The sequence below is a fragment of the Delphinus delphis genome, chromosome 3 (genome assembly GCF_949987515.2).
Source record: "Delphinus delphis chromosome 3, mDelDel1.2, whole genome shotgun sequence".
NCBI lineage: Eukaryota > Metazoa > Chordata > Mammalia > Artiodactyla > Delphinidae > Delphinus > Delphinus delphis.
In genome coordinates, this window is record NC_082685.1 from 144,221,381 (window position 1) to 144,243,842 (window position 22,462).

At 42.8% G+C, this 22,462-nt stretch overlaps 1 protein-coding gene across 7 annotated transcripts in view; it reads left to right on the forward strand.

Moving 5' to 3' along the window:
- The window catches only part of PRLR (prolactin receptor), a 172,077-nt gene that overhangs the window by 40,725 nt on the left and 108,890 nt on the right, over positions 1-22,462 (forward strand). For 2 of the 7 annotated variants that reach the window (XM_060009596.1, XM_060009598.1), the window contains exons 2-3: positions 4,468-4,600; positions 13,003-13,147. The exons of 3 other annotated variants lie outside the window; for them this stretch is intronic. The gene's annotated coding sequence lies outside the window, so the exon portion shown is untranslated. The remainder of the gene's footprint in view (positions 1-4,467; positions 4,601-13,002; positions 13,148-22,462) is intronic. 2 more of the 7 variants (XM_060009597.1, XM_060009600.1) reach the window with 1 other exon arrangement.

Genomic DNA, 22,462 nt, shown 5'->3' on the forward strand with positions numbered 1-22,462 from the left:
AGTTTCCACACGTAACGTGGGATAATTCTGTTGCCCACCTGTACTAGTTTGCTAGGCCTGCCATGACAAGGTACCAGTAACGGAGAGGCTTCAACAACAGAAATGTATTGTCTCACAGTTCTGGAGCCTAGTCACCCGAGATCAAGGTGTTGGCAAGGTTGGTTCCTTTTGAGGGCTATGTGGAAGACTCTGCTCCACGCCTGTCACCTAGTTTCTGGGGATTGCTGGCAGTCTTTGGTGTTTCCTTTGCTTGTAGATGCATCGCTCCGATATCTGCCTTCACTTTCACGTGACCTCCTCTCCAAATGAGTGTCTACATCCGAATGTCCCATTTGTATAAGGACACCAGTCATTGGATTAGGGTCTGCCTAATGACCTCATGTTTTACTTGATTCCCTCTGTAATGAACCTATCTCTAAACACGGTCACTTTCTGAGGTACTGGGGGATTAGGACTTCAACATATGAATTTGGCGGGGGAGACAATTTAACCCATCACCCCACCTAACTAGAATTTTCAATGAAAATTAAATGAATTAATGCCTGTAAAACAGTGCCTGGCACTTAGAAGCGCTCAATAATGTTAGATGATGCTAGGTATAAATTTAAAAACTCCCGGGTTAGTGGATGGCAGGGTTATAATTCAGCCGGTTTGCACCAGTATGGCCTTACCAATTAGTTACCACTTGTGTCTTTTTTTTTTTTTTTTTGGTCAGGGCTTATACCATACCAAGTGAGTATTTTGGATAATACTCTTGGCTAACAGGTACAAGATGAGAATGTGTAGATCTAACGAGGTCGGTGCTTTTGCTTCCCTCTTCTCCAAGCTGTGTATACTGGACAATGCAAGTAGCCCAGAGGGGAAAAAAGCAACTCTCATTTTTTCTAGCAAGGAACCAAAGAAGGCCCTGTCTTCCTGATGAACCCACAAAAGGAAACTTCCCACTGTCATGTCTCAGCCCTGGGGGCTGGGATGGGGCCCGCACCTTGGGCCTTGGAGATGAAGCTTACTGAAGGATGTCATAAATGGGCTGACCCCAGGCTGCCTGGGGGAGCCGCTGACGTGAATAAAAGTGTTTGCTCACCTCAGTTCACATTAGAATGAGCCCTTTAAAAATAAATAAGGTGTGTTGATCTTGTGTGTGGATGGCTAAACAAATCTGGTGGCCCCAGATGAATTCCAGGTAAAGAAGAATAAGAGGAAGTATCAGATGGCCAGCTGCTGAAATCAGCAAGAGCTGGGCCTGGCGGACCCAGTGGCCCCTCTGTAGAGCTTTCTGGGCATCGCGTGGTTCTTCTTCTTAGCAAGCCCCCTGACCCCTCTTGGCGGCTGCCGTGTGACTGCTGTGGCAGGGGATGAAGGAGACAGCACGGGCCCGGGAGAGGGGGTAGCTGACCCAGGCCAAAGTCAAACTGAGCTGCTGAAGAAGAAAGATTGGGGATATACGGCTTCAGTGGAGGGAAATACCAGAGGTTTTGAAGGGGTAGACTCCCTGACCTCCAAGGCCAAGGCAAGGTCGCTCTCTCCCTCTTGCCCTTCAAATTCCTGTCTGTTTTCAGTAGGTGAATAGGAAGGCTTCTGCACTCCAGTAGGAAAACCCTAGACTGGGAGGCGGGACGCCTGTTGATTCTGCTGCCCCCAGGCTGTGTGACCTTGGGCAAGTGGTTTAACCTTTCTGGGCTCAGTTCCCTCATCTATTATTTGAGGGGCTTGGAGTCATGATAGTCATAGACTCTTCAGGTTAAAAGGGGTCTTAGGAATCCAGTCTGATCCATTTGGTAGATAAGGAGCCTAAGACTGAGAAGTTAAGTGAATGGCTCACAGTCATTGACTTAATGAGGGGACAGGAACCTAGGAATCAGGTGTCCTGACTCCTACCTGGGACCCATTCTGTTAACGACAGTGATCCCTCCTCTGTTTGTAGTGTCAGAGTATTTACATTTATGCCTCAGAACAACCTTCTGAGGTAGATATTCTTATACCGATTTTATAAGTAAGGAAACTGGCTTGCCCAAGATTCCCAGCTACTGAGTAGAAGAGCCAGGACTTTGCTAGTTTGGTGCACTTCCTGCTGCACACCAGCTGCCTCCAATTACCCACAGACAATCCCAGCCACAGGCCACCAACCTCAGCAAGAGCAGGGACCTGATTCTTGAGAGCATATGGGTCCATCTCAGGAGTCGGAACAGGCAAGCAAGCATACTTATTCTCAACAGCAGCAGAAAAGTAATATCCATCTTCCCAGTGTGAACTAGTTTGCGACAGATAGATGAGATTTTAAGAAAATGTTACATATGTGACAGTAGAGATAAACTGTTTCATCAAAAGTGGAGCAAAATGAGTTAGCCAGGTCCACCCTAGGGTAGCAGAGTGGCAGCTGCCTCTCTGCTTCAGTGAGGTTTTTATACTGACTCTCTTGCCCTCACCCTGTCATCCCTGACCTAAAGGGCCAGAGGCACTGGAACACAGGTGACCCAAGTAGTGCCAGCACCTCTCAGGGTCTTAGGGGAGAGCCGCTCCCTCTGGGTAAGCAGAGGCCTCAGTTGAGACACCAGTGCCTCCTCTGGATGGAGAAGAGACACCCTCTGAGCTCACTAAGTTCTCTAAGGTCTCTCCAGGGTGAGTCTAGATGAAGTTCAGACTTGATGCTCGGCAGCACCGTCCAGCATTACAGCAAGTCTTGAGCACCAGGTCAGCATCACATCACGCTGAGGTGGGGTGATTGGTACCCATTAGAGCAACACTGCCCAGTAGACCTATAATGTACTAATATGGTTGGGAAAATTTTCCTCTTGCTCCCCGTATTCTGAACAGAAACAGATGCCACAAAATATAACCCCGACTCCCCGACTCCCCAACCCAGAAGGGTCAACAGGCTAGTCTTGGAGCCTCAGAGACACCTGGTCAAAGTGGAAACAACTGTTCTCGTCCCTTGATAAGGCTCCACCTCTAGTTCTCGGCAGTGTGTACGTGTAAACAGAATTTCTGCCTTCTACCGGTGTGACTGCCCCCACTAGGAGTTCCAGAATTAATTATTAACAGCCAAAGAAATTCACAGCGAGCAGGGACTTGTGCATTTTCTAGAAGCACGTTTCCATGAGGACTCTGCCCCGATCGGATTCCTCCTCAGGGCCCAGGACAGAGAGACAGAAAAACACAGGTCCTGTCATTTTGGTTAGAATAGACCCAAGCCTAAAACCTCAGGGAACTCACTTGGAAGATTTTTCTTGGAAGGTAGACTATTTGATTTGACGTCTCAACCAAACAGGTGTTTTGGGAGAATAAAATCACACTAGCTTATAAGGAACTGGGGTAGTCTGGCCTGACTTGGGGAGTATATTCATTGCTCAAGATAACTCTAAATAATGGTAAGCTCTCAGGTTCATTGGCTACTATACTTACCATGAAATTAACATATCCTAGAATTTTGGTTGGAAGGGATGTGGGAACTCATTTTGTCTTTTCTCAGTATATGGATGAAGTGTCTGACATGAAAGGAAGTTGCAAGTCTAGAGAACAAGAGTAACGACTCATAGGTCAGTTTGCTTCCTGCCCAAGGAGATCTGATAGCCTAGGGTGCTTTATAATGACTTATATATAACAGTTGTTTCTCTAAAGACATTCAAACAGTCCCCTGAATTTTTTTGTGCAAAACAAAACTTTCCTTTATTGAGATAATAAAAAAAGTGCACCTTGGCCTAACTCATACCAAAATATCATCATTCTGAACTCATAGTAACACCTACATTTGCTGAGCATTTACTATATGTGCAGCACTATGCTAAACTGAGCATACAGTCAGGTGACTTACCTCACAGGTGCCTTACGGATACTTGTATTATTTGGAAAACTGAATAAATACATGCAAAGTGCTTAGAACTCCACCACCCCATCTCACCTACAGCCTCAGTGTGTCCCTGTTTTGGCCACGTGGAACCACGTCCTGTGAGGAATGGAAGGAGGTCATGTGCAGGCAGGGCTGAACTTACAGGTAGACCCCTATCGCTGGGGATGTCTGTGGTGCGACGGCCCCTGTGCCCACGACTAATTCATTCTAGTCTACCAGGTTCTACTTTTTTTTTTCATCTGAAAGTTTAAGGGAGCCTCACTTAAAGGCAAATACTCTTCTGAGGGATAAGCTTTGAATCAGCCAAACATTATCAGGAATTCTTTTACATCTTCCCACGAAACTAAAAGATCAAGATTATCTAGGTAAGGGCACAAGAAAAGGCCAAGCTGCTGAGGTTGCCTCAGATGGGATGCCTGAGAATTCAGACCATAAGAGATGGTCATTTGACATCTAGTCTGATCTACTCCAGAGTGAATTTTTCCTATAAGAATAAATTCAGGTCTTCTTGGGTTGCCTTCTTTCAGGTGGGGAAAAAACCCTTATAACCCTGAATGAGTGACTTGGCAAAAGCAGATGGTGGGATTCTTCAAATACCATGCCTGTTCTGTTTTTCTTAGAGACTTATCAGTCTATAACCCTGAGATTTCAACGCTCCACTCAGTTCTGAGCTCTCTAAATCGAAACAATCACATGCCAACATATGTGTCTACAGCTGACCACAGATGGAGTGACTCAGGACCAGGATTTCATGTGAGTTGTATGGCCCTTCTCCATGCATAAAATAAAAGGGAAAATGCATGGAGTCTAAGGGACCTTGTTTTCTGTGTCCTGGAGACCCTTGGCCTAAATGAAGCAAATGTGATGGGATCCATAGGAGAGAGACAGGGGACCTGGGATCAGGCCACACCTTCTGCCCGTGGATGGCATGCCGTAGACCTGCCAGCTTTATTGTAGAACCCAAGACTTAAAGCTAGGACACATTTAGAGCCCTATACCCTGTTCTGTGACGGACCTTGGACAAGGGGCATTGGCAACTCACAGTGTATCCAGTAGGGGGCGACAAGGAAGCAGATTGACAAAACCAGAGAAATGTGAGAAAGAATTGGGATGTTCTTTCCTGTAGAAGAGAAAGCCCCAGAGGAATGGGACGGCTGTCTACTCTTTAAAGCACTCATATAGAAGAGGAAGAAGAGGAATTCTTCTTTGTTCCAACTGTGAAAAGTAGGACCAGTGGAAGGAGATTATGGGACAGCCAGGTTTCTCTAGCAGAGCTGTCTGTAGTGCACGAACACTGTGCAGTTTGGTGCCTTTCCTGCTGCTTGATGTGTTGGTTCAGTGGCGGGGGGAGAAGGAGATGCCAGTAGGGGAGGTTGAAGAGGGATGCCTTCCTCTGGGTGGGAGATTGGACTAGAGCTTTACTCAGGTTGTTGCTAATTGTAAAGAGAACGCTTTTATGATTTTTTTGAAGTGGGTGAGCAATAAAGGTGGGTTTATGGTCTCTGTACTCCGCAAACTATCATTTCCCACATTAACTATTTCATGCATGGAAAGCTTGAGAAACAGGGAAGCTAAGAAGTTTGCAGGGTACTTTAAAAATACTTTCTGGGAGGCGATTGGATCACAAAAGGCAGTGCACGGTGTGGGTGAGCGAGTGGGCCGTGAAATCAGAGCCCACAGGGATTCAAATCCTTCCTCTGCCCTCATTAAGCTCCGTGAACTTGGACAGGCCACCTTAGTTATACCTTCACTTGTGCGGCTGTGAGATGGAAAGGTTAACCCTTGCCACCTCCTCCCGTTGTAAGCCTGAAGTCAGTGAATGCACCTAAAATGTGACAACTATGCCGGGTACATAGTGAGCACTCAGTAAAGGTCAGTGATGATTGTTAGACAAGGAGAAATCACTATCATTTCTTAGGTCCATGAGAGAATTTAAACAACAGGGCATCAGTTTGCAACAAAAACGTGTATGTTTCTTTTGATTTGTGATGTCGTGAAAAGGAAGAGTTAAATATGGCTGCTTTTTTGGTAAAAATGGACATTTTTAGGGCCAATTCAGGAGTGATAAATCCTGTAAGTGGAGTGAATGACAGCTGAGCCCCGTGAAGCAATGGAAAAAATAGAGTCCAGTGATTTTTTTTTTGAGTAGTGGAGCCCAAAGAGAATGGAAGTGTAGCCAAGTCCCTGGGATTTCCACCGTTTCCTGTGGCTGTATTTTGGCTCCTTGGTTCCCCAAGAGAAATAAAGATCAAGGCTTCACTCAGATTGCTCATCTGCGCCCATGTTGAAAACACAGTAATATCTGGCTGACAACTTAATCATCGCTCCCTTAATTTTTTTTCTTATCCTAAGAGCACCTGCATGACCATGGGGCAGGGGGTGAAGAAAAGAAAAAGACAAAAGAGGGTTTAGTTTCTCACCTTGATAATTGCCCGATAATTTGCACTGAGAGGGCTTTTTGGGGTCGATGAGCCATTCATCCCCTTTTGGCCCTTCGAATTTCTCAGGCTGTCATCACTTTTTTAGGCTGGCAGCTAATGAAAGGAAGGGGAGAAAGATTTCAAACATCCCTCTCAGGATGTATTATGCAGATCTTGAGATTCTGCCGGTTCATTTATCCAAATGAAATAGATCTCTGGGGAAATAGCAGAGGGCAGCTGTTGAGCAAAATGTTTTCCAGTCCTGGGAGCTACATCACTTTGTTTCTTTGTGAAATAAGGCAGCTCTGTCCTAACTTTAAGTGATCAATCGCATGTGATAGGACAAGCTTATTTTTCACGCTCCCGGTAACTTCAACAAGGAGACCGCAGACAACTCCGGATGGTCTCTCCGGAAGCTGGATGGTGTCAAGAACGGCCATGTAAATTGCTTCCGTTCTCCCTGGATTATCTCTAAAACCAATATTATTACAAAATGCTAAGAACGGTTACGCTTCATTAGTGTGGTCCTGAATCCCGATTCAGTGACTGGGTGATATGCCATCATCATCTGCAGTCATGCGCATCTCGTAGGACTCTTCAAACTTATTCCTATCCTCAAATTTTGAGTGCAGACGAAACACGAGCGAGAATCAAGTGTGAGATGAAAGTTGTTTCTCCTGATTGCTTTGTTCTTTCTTTTATTATTTCTTTCTTTTATCACTTATGACACTAGCCATTAAAATCTATCTGCATGGAAATCTATCCACTGTATAGAACACAACATCACTTAATTCACAGAGGGAAAAATATTTCTGGCAATAGTAACATTTAACTTAAGAGGCACTATTTGGCCAGCTAACTTACTGACTTAGACTCAGGCAGAATCGGTGCCCCAGTTTCCTCAGGTCAACAGTTATTAGTTGTTCTTTTTGTTTGTTACTTGTTTTGTTTTTTTTTTTTAATTGAAGTACAGTTGATGTACAATAGTATATATGTTACAGGTGTACACTATAGTGATTCACAATTTTTAAAGGTTATGCCCCATTTATAGTTATTATAAAATAGTGGCTATATTCCCCGTGATGTACAATATATCCTTGTAGCTTATTTTATACCTAATAGTTTGTACCTCTTAATCCCATACCCCTCTAGTGCCCTTCCCTCCTTCCCTCTCCCTGCTGGTAACCACTAGTTTGTTCTCTTTATCTGTGAGTCTCCTTCTTTTTTTGTTATATTCACTAGTTTGTTGTATATTTTAGATTCCACGTATAAGTGGTATCACACAGTATTTGTCTTTCTCTGTCTCTTTATTTGACCTATAGCACGTATACAGATGGTGGTGAAATTCGGCAGAATTTTCTTCACAAAGATTTTTGTCTGGAAGATTCTGCATACTGACCTGTAAAGAATGCCCACGAAGCCTATTGGCCTAAGATTGTGAACCAGCATGTTATGTTCTCACAGATAGAGAATATGTCATGAAAACATTCAGGGTGATGGTAAACACAGGTGGGATGTAGTGTGACATCTTCAAAGTCTCGTCTCAACCACGTGTGATCACTTGCCAACTCTACCTAACAACAGTGACCTTAAGACAGCTGTCAGGACTCCATGGAAGGAGATCTCCAGAAAGAAGAACCTACAGAAACATTTCAGTGAGTGTGGACAGAGGAAGAGAGCATCAGAGCCAACGTCTTGCACACACAGAGCCTGTAGTTGCCAAGGCGCTCTCTCCCTCCTAAGAGCCTTTCCCACTTAGGAAGGCTTTAAGATCTATTCCCCTTAATCATGAAAAAGGAATTTACTGGGTTGAATTATTTGAGTTTTGACTTTATTCCTATTTCACAAAGGATTGCACGTAATCTGTAAATGAGTTCTGATGTTATGAGAATTGCAAATGGGTATTATTAAACTTATTAAGAGAGAGGGAAGGATTCTCTTTTAGAAGAATAATACAGTCTGAGTGGCATCTCTCACTTAATGGGCATAGAGATGCCTATTAAGAAATTTTCTTCCTAGAAATGTTTCTGAATTTAATGGGTCCATTAAATAATTCAAAATTAATATAAGTGCACAACATCTCTGCCCCACTACCTTACTAAAATTAAGGGTGCCAAATCGTCCTTCTCTTGCTGTTACTTCACCAGCTGGAGGGTAAAGTTCACCCTTGTATTAGACTAACTAATAGGTAGACTCTAATGCCTGACTAATTAGTGCCAGTATTCATCATGACTTTGATAAATCCTAGCCCCTAACGAGATCACTCTTGGCCAGTGGCATTCTAATGTAAAAATTGTTAGTAAAAATTGTTGGACCTTCAACTACATATCCCAGTACAGATATCAGGACAAATTGTCATTTTTATGGAACCTCAAGAATTGAACATTTTAGGACTTAACAGAATGTGCTGCTCAGTGCTTTTGCCTGAGGACATACTAATCAGCAACATATTCTTAAATACCTACCATATGCCACTGCTTTCAAAAACACTTTCAATCTTGAATTGAGGAGGTAGGAGACACATACTTTCTTTTAAAAAGTAAATAACTGTGCAGAACTATGTGCAATAAATGTCCAAATGAGAAGCATAGAGGAGTGCCATATGAAGTCACTGTGTGACCCCCCCCACCCCCGCCAGTGCGCCCTAAGCAGTTACAATGATAGATGGTTCTTCATCTGCTCACTTGTGTGTAATTTTACCACCATGCTGGACTGGAAGCTTCATGAGGGCAGGGCCAGTAACTCTGTTATTACCATGTCTGTTCTATTTACCTGGCCTGTATCTAGCAATCAGTAAAAGACTGTCACGCAGATGAAGCTACATAGAGGAAGTAAATATTGAAGGATGCGCAAAATTTTAACACACATGTAAGTTTAATGGCAGGATGAACAGATGAACCAAACCAGGAAGCAAGGATTAGCATGGCAAATATATCCTTTCATTTTCTCAGCAGACATTTGCAGCTCCCTCACCATGTGCTGGATACTGCATGGGCAGAATGGGTACCAAGGGGAAGAAACACCATTCCTGTGGGCAGAGGAGAGATTTTGAGACCAGCCCGGACGGTGTGAGGTGGGACGGGGCTGACTGGGATTAGAAATGGTCAGAGCTGTGAGGAATTGAGTTTAGGTGGGAAGAGCCTTGAGAGCTTTGTCCTGAGGACAGGGAAAACCAGTAAAATATTTAAACTAAGGAAGGTTGAAAAGTCATTGGAAAGGTCCCAGGAGTTCTTATGACATCCTTGCTAGGAGACAGTTCGTTACTGATGGCAACTTTAGCCAGGACGCACACACTTTAAGAATTGCTATCTCGGGCTCCCCTGGTGGCGCAGTGGTTGAGAGTCCGCCTGCCGATGCAGAGGACACGGGTTCATGCCCTGGTCCGGGAAGATCCCACATGCCGCGGAGTGGCTGGGCCCGTGAGCCATGGCCACTGAGCCTGCGCGTCCGGAGCCTGTGCTCCGCAACGGGAGGGGCCACGGCAGTGAGAGGCCCGCGTACCATTAAAAAAAAAAAAAAAGAATTGCTATCTCAAAACTTTCCATGAGATATATATTCACCCAGTCAGAATTTCCAGGGCTGGATTATATTTGCACTTCTATTTCATTTTTACTTAACCAGTATGCTAATATTAACAGTGATTTGTAATGTTCTCATAAATACAGCTTCTTTCTTTAAATATTGTATTTCTAAGAAACTTTAGGGCATTGTTAAAATGTGGTTTGAATATATTCATAGACAAAAGTCTTTTCTAGCAGACTACACTACCATTTCATAATATAATTCAATGGAATAATGGAACTTTCATCATAGAGCACACTTTGCTAGAATTCATCCGCTCCATTACATTTATGTAAAGTCACACAGTGTAACAACGAACATCAATAACTAAACCACCCCTTCCCAATACTGTTTCCTATGGAACATACAGTGAATTTTTGCATTTTGTATAGGCAGCCAGATTTTAACAGTGTATATTCTGGTTGCAAGCTAGTTCCTTCACAGGCCACATAATTATCCTTGGGCCCCATGAATCATGCGAACTATAGCTAACGGCACAGATATACACCACCTTGATATGAGGTGTTTATGACATATAAGAGCCAAGTGTATTTGGCTTCTAAGGGCAAGTGGGAAGATGGAGAAGGTCCCGTGTGGAAATGTGCCTTAATATCATCTTTCCTAAGGGCTTAGTTTGCAACCAGTGGCAAAAATCTGGTTTCAAGAAGGTTAAACTTGGGGCTTCCCTGGTGGTGCAATGGTTGAGAGTCCGCCTGCCGACACAGGGGACACGGGTTCGTGCCCCGGTCCGGGAAGATCCCACATGCCGCAGAGCGGCTGGGCCCGTGAGCCATGGCCGCTGAGCCTGTGCGTCCGGAGCCTGTGCTCCGCAACAGGAGAGGCCACGACAGTGAGAGGCCCACGTACCGCAAAAAAGAAAAAGTTAAGCATAAAGTTACAACATGACCCAGCAATTCCAATACTAAGTATGTACCCCCAAAATTGAAAACAGATACACAAATATGTGTACATGAATGTTCATAGCAGCACTATTCACACTATCCAAAAGGAAGAAACAACACAAATGTCTATCACCGGATAAAAGGGTAAACAAAATGTAATGATCCAGACAATGGAACAGTATTCAGCCATAGAAAGGAATAAAATACCAACACATACTATGACGTAGATGGATCTCAAAAATATTATGCAAAGTGAAAGGATGCAATCACAAAACACTGTCTATTTGCTGATTCCATTTATATAAAATGTCCAGAATAGGTAAATCCAGAGACGAAAAGTAGATTACTGGTTGCCAGGAGCTTGTGGAGCGGGTCATGGGGAGAAGCAACTATTGATGTTACAGGGTTTCTTTCGGTTGTGATAAAAATGTTCTGAAATTGATTGTAGTGATGGACGCTCAACCTTGAGAACATACCAAAAAAACACTGACTTGTGTGCTTTAAAAAGGTGAATTTTGTGGTATGTGAATTATTTCTTCCTTTAAAAAATTAAAAAGGACTTTTAAAAAGACGAAACTTGGAATCGTTGATGGTTTTTTGAAGCAGATGAGCATGTAGTGAAATTAGTTCTTGGTTTTGGGGAAAGCCATGAAAAAGGATTGTAATTGGGAGAAGTTATAAACAAAGAGATGGATGAGTCAAAGAAGACTGGGAAAGAATTTGATGATAACAAGAGACGGTACACAGGGAGACTAAGTTGAGGTTTATGAAAACAATCAGGCAGATTATATGAGGAGGGTGTGTGTGTGTATTTGTAATATATATATGCACATATATAATATTATACCTTAGATGCTATAGTATATAATTTTATATATATATATATATATATATATATATATATATATATGTATAATGTATATATATTCACATGGGGAAAATTCTCAAAAAATATACTGCCCAAATGTTAACAGCAGTTGTCCCTGTTTAGTACGATTTTGGGTGATTTAATTCCTCTTCTTCCTTTTGCTTCTCAGTATTCTCTTACTTTCTGTGCAGTGATCATAGAGTAATAGTTAAGTAGGAAGTGAAAAAAGTGAGTGTGGAAGGCTGTTGCTTGAGAAAGTGCACTCTCTGATCAGACCAAGAAAGTAGGGGCAGTTTTTGAAGCCTTACTAACTAATAATGCCCTACTTAAGAAGACTTGTCGTCACATTGGGAGAAAACAGAGTAAGGTGGGCATCACTGCAGAAGACTTTGGCATGGCAAGGCCTCTGAAATGCTAATGCTTAAAAGGCTTGTTCTTAGAAATTCTGGAGGCAAAGCGTACGACAGTCTTTTTCCTCTTGTTTACCAGGTTCTCCCTTGGTTTGAGGCATCCATATGTATACTCTATAGAAGCCACTAGGTACTTGGCCTATTACAGATCTATCTATGTATCTATCTATGTGTCTATGTTTCTATGTATCTATCATCTATGTATGTATCTATCTATCTATCTTTAATCTTATTATGTCTACAAGGCAGTTGACACCTAGAAGTCATGAAACTTAATTTGCTAAGTCATAAAATAATTTTAAAATCACCCTTAAGATTATACACATGCCAGGCCCTTCACCTGAGCTGAGCATCTATCATTGACTAAGCCAGACCCCTTCTTGCATCTATGGGCTTACAGTCTAGTCAAGCAGGAGCCAGGAAGAAGCTAGTCCACATATGACAAGTCCCATGGGCTTTGTGGAGCTCAGGGTGGGGCTCTTACCCATAATTTCCAGTCTGAAGCTGGAGGGGAGAGACAAGGGCCTCATCTTGGAGGAGTTCACAAGGGTAAAGTCAAGTTGGTAGGTCCCAAAACAGGTTATGGAAACAAGGGCCTGGTCAGACAATAGGAGCCAAGAGGTGGAGCCCAAACAGAGTGGCTTCAACGTGGGGCAGAGGCAAAGGGTTCCCTGGAAAAGGAGGTGGAAGAAAGGGAGTGACAGAGGATGGGGCAAAATGGCAGGGTCTCTGCATCTGGGCCTGGCTTTGAGCTAGAGGAGGTTCACAGCAGCATTGTTTGTAAGAAAAAAATGTGGGAAACACCCATCAACAGGAATGAACAAGTTGATTGGGGGCGTGGGGTTCAAATCATCATGGAAAATTAATAAACCAGAACAGCATGGGTCAACATAGGAAATGAAGAAAAACAAAAAACTACCCTTAAAAGGAACGCATAGTGACAATCATTTCTTTCTTTCCCTTTTCTTTCACAATTTGTTTGCTGACACATCAGTTGACGTGTCTTTTGGTTGAATGTGACACGTCTTTTTGAAGGAACAAGAGGCAGACAAGTTTCAGCTGCCAAAAATAAAAGAGAAACTGGGAAGAATTTAACTTCTGAACTAGAAGGTCACTCTTGCCAGCGGCCTTTGAGGAGGGTAAGGTTCTGCATTTTGTTTCCCAATTTTTTTTTTCCTTAAATAAATAGCCGTGGAATTCAGCCCAGTCTTGCCCCTTGAGTTCTTAAATGATCCTGCCAAATCCCTTAGAATTGAGTTGTGCAGGGTCCAGGAGACCTGCTTTGGCTGTTTCTCCTTCGCTGGAATGACTCTCCCTAGGGAACCAGATCAAAGCTAAGAGAAAAGGCAGGTGATGAAAGGATCCTGTGCCTAAAATAATAATTTCGTTTTGTCTGCCTGCCATCCCACCATCACAGTGAGGGATTTCTAGATTGTAAGAGGCCCTAATAAAGATGAACCCAGCCCTGAAAGATATTGAACTTTATCAACCGGCATCCAGGTGAAAGTCCCTGGAGATCAAGACTGATAAATAAACCACAGATGGGATGTGGGGTGGGGATGAGGAAAGAGGGGTGGGAGACAGAGCAAGGACAAAAGGGGCAAAAAGTGTGAATAGGACATACTTCCCCAACCAGTCAAGTTTCTCCAAGGCTCACATTTCTTGAGACCATCTTCAGAACAATTGCAGCAACAAACAACAGCTAGCCAAGCCGAATGTAAGTTGGTGCAGCCACTGTGGAAAACAGTATGGAGGTTCCTCAGAAAACTAAAAATAGAATTACTGTATGATCCAGCCATCCCACTCCTGGGCATATAGCTGGAGAAAACTATAATTCAAAAAGATACATGCAACCCCCGCGTTCATAGCAGTACTATTCACGATAGCCAAGACGTGTAAGCCACGTAAATGTCCATCAACAGATGAATGGATAAAGAAGATGGGGTACATATATACAGTGGAATATTAGCCATAAAAAAGAACAAAATAATACCATTTGCAGCAACATGGATGCAACTAGAGATTATCATACTAAGTGAAATAAGTCAAAAAGAGAAAGACAGGGCTTCCCTGGTGGCGCAGTGGTTGAGAGTCCGCCTGCCGATGCAGGGGACACGGGTTCGTGCCCCGGTCCGGGAAGATCCCACATGCCGTGGAGCGGCTGGGCCCGTGAGCCATGGCCGCTGAGCCTGCGCGTCCGGAGCCTGTGCTCCGCAACGGGAGAGGCCACGACAGTGAGAGGCCCGCGTACCGCAAAAAAAAAAAAAAAAGAGAAAGACAAACACCATATGATATCACTTATAGGTGGAATCTAAAACATGACACAAATGAACCTAGCTATGAAACAGAAACAGAATCATGGACATAGAGAACAGACTGGTGGTTGCCAAGGGGGAGAGGGTCAGGGGAGGGAAGTTGGGATTAGCAGATGTAAGCTTTTATATATAGAATGGATAAACAACAAGGTCCTACTGTATAGCACAGAGAACTATATTCAATATCCTATGATAAACCATAATGGAAAAGAATATTAAATATATATATATATGTATGTATGTATAACTGAATCACTTTGCTATACAGCAGAAATTAACACAACATTGTAAATCAACTATACTTCAATTTTAAAAAATTAAAACTTAAAAAGAAAGCCAGGCAATAAATAAATGAGAGAAAAAGAAAATCTAAACCACACAGCCTAAGTATCAGAAACTTTCTTATTATCCACAAAGTTAAAGCAAAAATGAATTGGTTACATTTTCATAGACTCCTTTCCTGAACCAGAAGCCATTTCTGCTTCAATAAAAATATTAACTTTTTCCTCAGAACAAATCAAGTCCTGTCACTCTGGAGGACAAAGTGCTTCCAGCAGTGAAAGCAGACACGAGGCTCCACTATGGGTCGCGGTCAACAGGGTCCATCAGTGTGGGGAGGGACCTCTTGCTGCTGCGGAAACTGGGGAGACTGGAGTGGTCCTCACAGCACAGGGGCCCTGCAGGGACAGGGCAGTTTGAGAAGGGCTCCATGGTGTGAGAAGACCATTCGGAACCACAGGAGAACGGAGTATCAGGGTGAGAACAGTTCTACCCCAACTCCCAAAGGGAGAATTGTGCTGAAAGGACCAACTGGAGGGAAGCAATGACCTTCAGTCAGCCCCAGGTGACCTCACAGTAGTGCAGCAGGGGGAAAAATGCCTCAAACTCTCCTTCCTTCCCTCCGTCTCCTGCCAAGGCTGCCTGGGGGCCAAATTCATCCTAGAAGTCAGAAGGCAAGAGAGCCCCTCGAAGCAGTCCAGATAGCCAGAGCAGGAAGCATCGTTTTAGCTATTCTAGAAGCATACTCCTCACAGGCACCGAACCCCTCTTGGTAAACAACCTGCTTGCTGTGGTTGGGGGAGAAGAAATAGACAGTTTTTTTGTTTGTTTGTTTATTTTTTAACGTCTTTATTGGAGTATAATTACTTAACAATGTTGTGTTAGTTTCTGCTGTATAACAAAGTGAATCAGCTATATGTATACACATATCCCCATATCCCCTTCCCTCTTGCATCTCCCTCCCACCCTCCGTATCCCACCCCTCTAGGTGGTAACAAAGCACCAAGCTGATTTCCCTGTGCTATGCGGCTGCTTCCCACTAACTATCTATTTTACATTTGGTAGTGTATATATGTCCATGCCACTCTCTCACTTCGTCCCAGCTTACCCTTCCCCCTCCCCATGTCCTCAAGTCCATTCTCTACACCTGTGTCTTTACTCCTGACCTGCCCCTAGATTCTTCAGAACCTTTTTTTTTAGATTCCATATATATGTGTTAGCATATGGTACTTGTTTTTCTCTTTCTGACTTACTTCACTCTGTATGACAGTCTCTAGGTCCATCCACCTCACTACAAATAACTCAGTTTCGTTTCATTTTATGGATGAGTAATATTCCATTGTATATATGTGCCACATCTTCTTTATCCATTCATCTGTCGATGGACACTTAGGTTGCTTCCATGTCCTGGCTATTGTAAATAGACCTGCAATGAACATTGTGGTACATGACTCTTTTTGATTTATGGTTTTCTCAGGGTATATGCCCAGTAGTGGGATTGCTGGGTCATATGGTAGTTCTATTTGTAGTTTTTTCAGGAACCTCCATACTGTTCTCCATAGTGGCTGTATCAATTTACATTCCCACCAAAAGTGAAAGAGGGTTCCCTTTTCTCCACACCCTCTCCAGCATTTATTGATCGTAGATTGTTTGATGATGGCCATTCTGACTGGTGTGAAGTGATACCTCATTGTAGTTTTGATTTGCATTTCTCTAATGATTAGTGATGTTGAGCATCATTTCATGTGTTTGCTGGCAATCTGTATATCGTCTATGGAGAAATGTCTATTAAGGTCTTCTGCCCATTTTTGGATTGGGTTGTTTGTTTTTTAGATATAGAGCTGCATGACCTGCTTGTATATTTTAGAGATTAATCCTTGGTCAGTTGCTTCATTTGCAAATATTTCCTCCCATTCTGAGGGTTGTCTTTTCATCTTGCTTATGGTTTCTTTTGCTGTACAAAAGCTTTTAAGTTTCATTAGGTCCCATTTGTTTGTTTTTATTTCCATTTCTTTAGGTCAAAAATGATCTTGCTGTGATTTATGTCATAGAGTATTCTGCCTATGTTTTCCTCTAAGAGTTTTATAGTGTCTGGTCTTACATTTAGGTCTTTAATCCATTTGGAGTTTATTTTTGTGTATGGTGTTAGGGAGTGTTCTAATTTCATTCTTTTACATGTAGCTGTCCAGTTTTCCCAGCAGCACTTATTGAAGAGGCTGTCTTTTCTCCATTCTTGCCTCCTTCATCAAAGATAAAGTGACCATATGTGTGTGGGTTTATTTCTGGGCTTTCTATCCTGTTCCATTGATGTATATTTCTCTTTTTCTGCCACTACCATACTGTCTTGATTACTGTAGCTTTGTAGTATAGTTTGAAGTCTGGGAGCCTGATTCCTCCAGCTCCGTTTTTCTTTCTCAATATTGATTTGGCTATTTGAGGTCTTTTGTGTTTCCATACAAATTGTGAAATTTTTTTGTTCTAGTTCTGTGAAAAATGCCATTGGTAGTTTGATAGGGGTTGCATTGAATCTGTAGATTGCTTTGGGTAGTATAGTCATTTTCACAATGTTGATTCTTCCAATCTAAGAACATGGTATATCTCTCCATCTGTTTGTATCATCTTTAATTTCTCTCATAAATGTCTTATAGTTTTCTGCATACACGTCTTTTGTCTCCTTAGCTAGGTTTATTCCTAGTTATCTTATTCTTTTTATTGCAATGGTAAATGGCTGTGTTTCCTTAATTTCTCTTTCAGATTTTCATCATTAGTGTATAGGAATGCAAGAGATTTCTATGCATTAATTTTGTATCCTGCTAATTCACCAAATTCATTGGTTAGTTCTAGCAGTTTTCTGGTAGCATCTTTAGGATTCTCTATGTATAGTATCATGTCATCTGCAAACAGTGAGAGTTTTACTTCTTCTTTTCCGATCTGGATTACTTTTATTTCTTTTTCTTCTCCGATTGCTGTGGCTAAAATTTCCAAAACTATGTTGAATAATAATGGTGAGAGTGGACAACCTTGTCTTTTTCCTGATCTTAGAGGAAGTGGTTTCAGTTTTTCACCATTGAGAACGATGTTGGCTGTGGGTTTGTCATATATGGCCTTTATTATGTTGAGGCAAGTTCCCTCTATATCTCGTGGTTTATCAATTTTGTTTATCTTCTCAACGAACCAGCTTTTAGTTTTATTGATTTTAGCTATAGTTTCCTTCATTTCTTCTTCATTTATTTCTGATCTGATCTTTATGATTTCTTTCCTTCTGCTAACTTTGGGGATTATTTGTTCTTCTTCCTCTAATTGCTTTAGGTGTAAGTTTAGGTTGTTTACTTGAGATGTTTCCTGTTTCTTGAGGTAGAACTTTATCACTATAAACTTCCCTCTTAGAACTGCTTTTGCTGCACCTCATAGGTTTTGGGCCATCATGTTTTCATTGTCATTTGTTTCTAGGTATTTTTTGATTTCCTCTCTGATTTCTTCAGTGATCTCTTGGTTATTTAGTACTGTATTGTTTAGCTTCCATATGTTTGTATTTTTTACAGATTTTTTCCTGTAATTGATATCTAGTCTCCTAACATTGTGGTTGGAAAAGATACTGACATTATTTAAATTTTCTTAAATTTACCAAGGCTTGATTTGTGACCCAAGATATGATCTGTCCTGGAGAATATTTCATAAGCACTTGAGAAGAAAATGTATTCTGTTGTTTTTTGATGGAATGTCCTATAAATATCAATTAAGCTCATCTTGTTTAATATGTCATTTAAAGCTTGTGTTTCCTTATTTATTTTCATTTTGGATGACCTGTCCATTGGTGAAAATAGGGTGTTAAAGTCCCCTACTATGATTGTGTTACTGTCGATTTCCCCTTTTATGGCTGTTTGCATTTGCCTTATGTATTCAGGTGCTCCTATGTTGGGTGCATAAATATTTACAATTATTATCTCTTCTTCTTGGATTGATCCCTTGAGCATTATGTAGTGTCCTTCTTTGTCTCTTGTAATAGCCTTTATTTTAAAGTCTATTTTGTCTGATACGAGAATTGCTACTCCAGCATTCTTTTGATTTCCACTTGCATGGAATATCTTTTTCCATGCCCTCACTTTCAGTCTGTACGTGTCCCTAGGTCTGAAGTGAGTCTCTGGTAGACAGCATATATACAGGTCTTGTTTTTGCCTCCATTCAGCCAGTCTATGTCTTTTGGTTGGAGCATTTAATCCATTTACATTTAAGGTAATTATCAATATGTATGTTCCTATTACCATTTTCTTAATTGTTTTGGGTTTATTATTATAGGTCTTTTCCTTCTCTTGTGTTTCCTGCCTAGAGAAGTTCTTTAGCATTTGTTGTAAAGCTGGCTTGGTGGTGCTGAATTCTCTTAGCTTTTGCTTGTCTGTAAAGGTTTTAATTTCTCTGTCGAATCTGAATGAGATCTTTGCTGGGCACAGTAATCTTGGTTGTAGGTTTTTCCCTTTCATCACTTTAAATATGTCCTGCCACTGCCTTCTGGCTTGCAGAGTTTCTGCTGAAAGATCAGCTGTTAGCCTTATGGGGATTCCGTTGTATGTTATTTGTTGCTTTTCCTTGCTGCTTTTAATATTTTTTCTTTGTATTTAATGTTTGAAAGTTTGATTAATATGTCTTGGTGTGTTTCTCCTTGGATTTATCCTGTATGGGACACTCTGCATTACCTGGACTTGATTGATTATTCCCTTTCCCATATTAGGAAAGTTTTCAGCTATCATCTCTTCAAATATTTTCTCAGTCCCTTTCTTTTTCTCTTCTTCTGGGACCCCTATAATTCGAATGTTGGTGTGTTTAATGTTGTCCCAGAGGTCTCTGAGACTGTCCTCAATTCTTTTCATTCTTTTTTCTTTATTCTGCTCTGTGGTAGTTATTTCCACTACTTTATCTTCCAGGTCACTCATCTGTTCTTCTGCCTCAGTTATTCTGCTATTGATTCCTTCTAGAGAATTTTTAATTTCATTTGTTGTTTTGTTCCTCATTGTTTGTTTTCTCTTTAGTTCTTCTAGGTCCTTGTGAAATGTTTCTTATATTTCCTCCATTCTCTTTCCAAGATTTTGGATCATTTTTACTACCATTGCTCTGAACGTTTTTTCAAGTAGACTGCCTATTTCCTCTTCATTTGCTTGGTCTGGTGGGTTTTTACTTTGCTCCTTCATCTGCTGTGTTTCTCTGTCTTCTCATTTTGCTTAACTTACTGTGTTTTGGGTCTCCTTTTCACAGACTGCAGGTTTGTAGTTCCCGTTGTTTTTCATGTCTGCCCCCAGTGGCTAAGGTTGGTTCAGTGGTTTGTGTAGGCTCCCTGGTGGAGGGAATTGGTGCCTGTGTTCTGGTGGATGAGACTGGATCTTGTCTTTCTGATAGGTAGGACCATGTCCAGTGGTGTATTTTGGGGTCTCTGTGAACTTATTATGATTTTAGGCAGCCTCTCTTCTAATGGGTGGAGTTATGTCCCTGTCCTCCTAGTTGTTTGGCATAGGGTTGCCAGCACTGGAGCTTGCTGGTCGTGAGTGGAGCTGGGTCTTAGCGTTGAGATGGAAGTGTCTGGGAGAGTGCTCACCGATTGATATTACATGGGGCCTGGAGGTCTCTGGTGGTCCAATGTCCTGAACTTGGCTCTCCTACCTCAGAGGCTCAGGCCTGATGCCCAGCCAGAGCACCAAGACCCTGTCAGCCTCATGGCTCAGAAGAAAAGGGAGAAAAAAAAAGAGAAAGAAAAAAATAAAATAAAATAAAGTTATTAAAATAAAAAATATTATTTAAAAAATTAAGAAGTAATATGAAAAAGAAGAGAGCAATAAAACCAATAAACAAATCCAGCAATGATAACAAGCACTAAAACCTATACTAAGATAAACCTAAAAATCTGAAACTAGTCTGTCGTAGGTACAAACCCCAAGTCCACAGTTGCTCCCAACATCCACTGCCTGAATTTTGGTTGATTCATTGTCTATTTAGGTATTCCTCAGATGCAGGGTACATCAAGTTGACTGTGGAGATTTAATCTGCTGCTCCTCAGGCTGCTGGGAGAGATTTCCCTTTCTCTTCTTTGTTCACACAGTTCCTGGGGTTCAGCTTTGTATTTGGCCCCGCCTCTGCATGTAGGTCGCCTGAGGGCGTCTGTTTTTGCCCAGACAGGACGGGGTTAAAGAAGCGGCTGATTCGGGGGCTCTGGCTCACTCAGGCTGGAGGGGAGGGAGGGGTACGGTTGCAGGGCGAGCCTGCAGTGGTAGAGACCGGTGAGACGTTGCAACAGCCTGAGACACACCACGTATTCTCCTGGGGATGTTGTCCCTGGATCACGGGACCCTGGCAGTGGTGGGCTGCACAGGCTCCCAGGAGGGGAGGTGTGGATAGTGACCTGTGCTCGCACACAGGCTTCTTGGTGGCTGCAGCAGCGGCCTTAGCGTTTCATGCCCATCTCTGGGGTCCATGCTGATAGCCACAGCTCACGCCCATCTCTGGAGCTCGTTTAGGCGGTGCTCTGAATCCCCTCTCCTCGCACAGCCTGAAACAATGGTCTCTTGCCTCTTATGCAGTTCCAGACTGTTTCCCAGACTCCCTCCCGGCTAGCTGTGGCGCACTAGCCCCCTTCAGACTGTATTCACGCAGCCAACCCCAGTCCTCTCCCTGTGATCCGACCGAAGCCCGACCCTCAGCTCCCAGCACCCTCCTGCCCCGGCGGGCGAGCAGACAAGCCTCTCGGGCTGGTGTGTTAGTCAGCACCGATCCTCTGTGCGGGAATCTCTCCACTTTGCCCTCCACACCCTTGTTGCCATGCTCTCCTCCGTGGCGCCGAAGGTCCCCCGCTCCAACACCCGCAGGCTTCGCCCGCGAAGGGGCTTCCTAGTGTGTGGAAACCTTTCCTCCTTCACAGCTCCCTCCCACTGGTGCAGGTCCCGTCCCTATCCTTTTGCCTCTGTTTATTCTTTTTTCTTTTGGCCTACCCAGGTACGTGGGGGGTTTCTTGCCTTTTGGGAGGTCTGAGGTCTTCTGCCAGCGTTCAGTAGGTGTTCTGTAGGAGTTGTTCCACATGTAGATGTATTTCTGGTGTATCTGTGGGGAGGAAGGTGATCTCCGCGTCTTACTCCTCCACCACCTTGAAGGTCTCCCGCGGATAGTTTGTTTTTTGTATTACCATAACTTATTGAATACATAGTACAGCTTTGCTCTGGTTTAAGAAACCCTGGTGTTTCAAAACACACACTTAGATGAGATTATTTACACCAAGGAAAAGAAACCTTTACTTTTTCAAAATGAAGTTTCTTTAAAAGCTATCTCCCAGAGTGAGTGGAACCAAGGGCTTATTTAGAAACTCTGGTGGTCCCTAGGGAAGACGTTTTAAGAAAGGCCCCTTCGGGCTTCCCTGGTGGTGCAGTGGTTGAGAGTCTGCCTGCCAATGCAGGGGACACGGGTTCGAGCACTGGTCTGGGAGGATCCCACATGCCGTGGAGCAACTAGGCCCATGTGCCACAACTACTGAGCCTGCGCGTCTGGAGCTTGTGCTCCACAACAAGAGAGGCCGCGATAGTGAGAGGCCTGCACACCGTGATGAAGAGTGGCCCCCCACTTGCCACAACTAGAGAAAGCCCTCGCACAGAAACGAAGACCCAACACAGCCAAAAATAAATAAATATTAAAAAAAAAAAAGGCCCCTTCACCTAATGCATATGATGAGTTCTAATGATGCCTGAAGTCTGTTCCCACCACCAGATCAGTTCTTTTCCTGAGATTCAAATTTTGCGATCAAAATCCACAGCCTACACACTGCTGCTTGTATTGTAGCACATAGCATCTATCCTATCACTTCAATTCGGGTGATTTCTTAAATGGATT